The sequence below is a fragment of the Camellia sinensis genome, chromosome 4 (genome assembly GCF_055761805.1).
Source record: "Camellia sinensis isolate YWXY chromosome 4, ASM5576180v1, whole genome shotgun sequence".
In the NCBI taxonomy this organism is placed as follows: Eukaryota; Viridiplantae; Streptophyta; class Magnoliopsida; order Ericales; family Theaceae; genus Camellia; species Camellia sinensis.
This window is the reverse complement of record NC_138964.1, coordinates 27,076,896-27,081,128: the sequence shown is the minus strand read 5'-3', so window position 1 is coordinate 27,081,128 and position 4,233 is coordinate 27,076,896. Positions and strand designations below refer to the sequence as shown.

The 4,233-nt window shown below is 32.7% G+C and overlaps 1 long non-coding RNA gene across 1 annotated transcript; it reads left to right on the top strand.

The window, feature by feature from the left end:
• Positions 1–260: 260 nt before the first annotated feature.
• On the top strand, positions 261–3,622 carry LOC114294552 (uncharacterized). Its single transcript, XR_014365569.1, has 6 exons — positions 261–587; positions 776–873; positions 1,287–1,321; positions 1,700–1,781; positions 3,017–3,139; positions 3,241–3,622. It is a non-coding gene; the product is annotated as an uncharacterized LOC114294552 (long non-coding RNA).
• The last annotated feature ends 611 nt before the right edge of the window (positions 3,623–4,233 follow it).

Below are 4,233 nucleotides of genomic sequence, written 5' to 3'. Positions count from 1 at the left end.
ATCTATTCAACTTTAACATATAAATAAAAGAGAAATTATAAATTAATTAATTTTTTTTTGGGTACCTATCAATTCAATTATCTATTAAAGTGAAACAAATTTTCAATGAATGTTGCATGAATCTCATTAATATCCAATCAATATAAGAAACTCGAGTCTTATAAGATACACCACTTTCACTACGAGAAATATAGGTTACGCCGGCGCTTATATAACAACGTTTTTAAAAACGCTGCAGAAAAGGTTGTGCTTCTTTCAAAAAAAACGTCATGTCACCCCGTAGGAAGAGGAAGGCCTGTTGCGTTTTTCTATATATCGGATAAAAAAAATATTTTATAAAATTCCTCTCTCATAAAAAGAACCGTGAGTGAGAGATGAGGGTTTTTACTTTTTAGTGAGAGAAAGTTTGCAAGAATGGCGTCTAGGGTTTGGATCTGCTGATTTTTCTTCGATTTCTCAGTAATCATTTTATTTAGGCTTTGGATCTATGTGTTCTTCAATTTCCCTCTAATTGATTTGCGATTTGCCTTTGAAAGCGAGGAGTTATAGACGAATCGAAACTATTGGTTCGATTTCTACACTTCACCGTAAGTATTAAATTGAGTTTGTTTTGATCTCACTTTGTCGTGTTTCTTGATCGATTTCTGTCATGCTAATCTATTAAAATCTGTATGTATCAATTTCTTGTTCTTTCTTGGGGTTTATATGATTAGAAACCTGATCTCGAGAACTCAAAGCTTGTTAGGGTTTTCGCTAATTTCTCTTAGAAATACAGGGATCTGATCTCAAAACTTGTATTTCGTGCTCTATTTGCGTCGAATCGATCTCGGTGTTCCCATGGTTCAAGAAGAAGAAGCCTCTTAGAACTAACAGGTTTGATCTCGAAACCTGTGTTCCGATGGTTCGAGAATGAGAGGTCTCTCTCTCTCTCATAGTTTGCATATTTGATTTGATATAATCGACCAAATTTTTCTGATAGTTCTTCTTCTAGCTGGAATTATTGCTTCTCAATATTTTTTCGATTTGCTATCGTAGCAGGGACTTTCCAGAATTTTATTTTTTATTTATTTTCAATGAGATTGGTCCCTCCAGACCTGATCTGTTCTTCCAAAAAGAGTCAAATCCACTCAAGCACCACTTCCTTTTCTTCTTCTACTATTTATTTATTTATTTATTATTATTTTTGTGATAGTTGTTTTATGCTATTATTTTTCTCTCACTCTGGTTTTCTCTTTTCTTCTTGGATATTCATTGGTGTAAACAATTTTTTTTTTCTTCTTTTGCAGATCGATGTGGTACTTTAACTGGTTTTAGTAATGAGGTACTTATTTGGGTTGCAATTCCAAGTTGTTTCCTTATTCATTGTGTGGAAAACATTGAATGTGCTGGATGATTTCTAGTCTCTCTGATTCATTCTCTTCTCTATTCTTTATGATTTCAATGCAATATACAGTGCAGACATATTCACAACTATATATTAATGGGTTTTGAGGTTTTCTCATCTAATCATCTGATGGAGGGTTTGATTGATTCATATTCTCGTGGGAATTTCATAATTTTTATTGGGTTTTGGGATTTGAGTTCCTTCCCTTTTTACTTTCCCTCCATCCAAACAGAGTCTTACTATCCAATAGGCCAATTTGAACACGCATTTATTTATTCTAACATAATTTTCTCATCACATTTCTTTCTTTTCTAGGCCTTTGTTTTTGATTTTCAACCTCAAGATCCTGAAAACATATATGTAGCACTTGCAGCTCTATCTGGCAGAAAAATACCAGGTATGCCCCTTGATGTTTTTAAATTTTTTGTTTCGTTTTTCGTTTTGGTATTGATTTTTTATTTATTTATATATATATATTCATTTTAGTTGCTAACGTTTAATTATGGTTCTCAATTTTGCATAAATTGAACTGTAGATGCTAAATGATAATCAAGTCTCTCAACTTTGAACCATGTATAATGCAAAAACTATAATTCATGAATGAACTTTTTTTTCTTATGCTAAATCATAAAACTAGCAAAATTTCATTGCATTGCAAGCGATTACAAAAAGAAAAACAAGAGTAGTTACTAAACGCAAGTGTGTATCTTTTGCACTCAAACGCAAACGATTATTAAATGATGGTTCAATGAGGGAATGAACAAATATCTTGCAATGGTAGTTTAGGTAAGTAATTTAAGCCCAAAACATAATTAGTGGTAGTGTATGTAGATGCTTTAAGCCCAAATCACCATCATCTTTGCGTTATTGCAATAATAGTTTTGCAGAGAATCCTATTCCCTAAGATTTGCTTAGCCCTTCACAAAGGCTCCTTGAACCGAGGAAATTGTTTTTCCCAAAATTGTCCTTAAATCTTTTTGAAAGCACTTATTCCAAAGTCTTATACAGAGGTGTGACCAAACTGATTTGTCTGAAATCGCTAATCTTCAACGAGTCTTCTTTCTTAGGAATCAAACATATAAAAGATGCATTGGCACACAGATTAACTACTTCTTTCTCATAGAATTCAGTAGACACTTAGCAAATCCTTTTTCACTACATCCCAATAATCCTAAAAAACAGCCATGGTGAAACCGCAGGTCCAGCAGCTTTATCTCTCTCACAATAAAAAACTGTTTCTTTAATTTCCACCTCATCAAAAGGTCGTTCCAACCACCTAGATTCATTAATTTGCGACCAATCAAGCCCTTCAATTCTTGGTCTCTCAACACAGCCATTAGAGAACAGATTTGTATAAAAATTAAAAATCTTATTGACAATTTGATCTTCCCAATCTACAAACACCCCTTGTTTGACCTCTAATTTGCTGATAAATTTCTTTTTCCATCCCCTTTAGCAACCATGTGAAATAATTTGGAATTAATATCACCTTCTTTGAGCCACTTAATCTTTTAGCCTTTTAACCCTAGAAAATTTGCTCCTTAAAAATTTTCCTTTTTCCTTGCTTTTTCTTGGGATATGATTTTGTTGTTGTTAAATGTTAACTGAGTCAATGAATACATGGTGGACCAGTTTTCCGAGGGGTCACAATAGCATAATTTCCAGCTACTTGGGAAAAAAGGCATTAAAATGGAAGTTATGGAAGTACTCTAATGCAATTGAAGGAGAGATAACGAATATCTTTTGATTCCATATGTAAGTGATCAAGTTGGATTATCTTCATTAACTTCACCTGATTGGGATTTGATCTAGCAGTAATGGTTCTAAATTAGTCATCTGAACATGGTTCAATGCAGGCATAGCCGTGGCATCTCAAGCTGCTTCAGCTAATATAAGAAGAAAACTGAGAAACATGTTGATGATGGTGGTGGTGATATAGTATATTGTAATATCCACCAGATTGTCATATTCTGTATTTTTTTTCAACTAGACAATGCTCCAAATATTTAGTTGTGGCCCCCTACTGGACAATGTTCCCATCCATTTTTGTTCATTATCCTTTGCTATTCTATATTTTTTTCGCTGTTATTGATTGTGTGCCTTTCTTCTCCACCCTCACCCTCGGATGAGATTATTGAATTTGCATATAAAAAAATGGCTGAGATGACATTATGATGACATCATAACTTTGCCTATAAAAAAATAGCTGACATATGATGAGATCATAACTTCTATGGCCTTGATAGGGAGTGCTGACAGCATTATTTGTACAATTTGGGGAGCTGTCAGCAGTTTTTTTTTTTATGTGGTGTTTGGATTACCTGGACTGAAAATAAGGTTTTGTGTTTGACCATGTAAAATATAGTTTTTTTTTAATATTATATATTTTATAAAATTTAAAAGCACACTCAGCATTATTTTGTATTCTAACCAAGGATGTTCAATGGTCGTTACATTTAAATTAGTTCATAAATTGACATCTTTATATTTATGTTTAGGAAAAAAAATGAAGAAATAGTTTATTTTTGTAATCGTTTTGATTATGTATGTTTATCTAAGGTCTCTAGGTTATATTTTCAAATTGGAAAAATAATATTAATAATATTGTAGACCTTAGCTTATAAAATATTCATATACATGAGTGTACAAATTTTTTTGATTGCATATACATTAGTATGTGTAACGACCCAATCTTGGCAAGGCAAAACCCTGCCAAGAGGGTGCACCTCAAACGCTATAGCACCTTTCAATTGCCTAACATATATGAGATGATCTATTCAAAGACAAAAAAATATTATCATGCTACAAGATAGTTCCCAAGCATTTCCTCCCAAAAAAAATATAATACA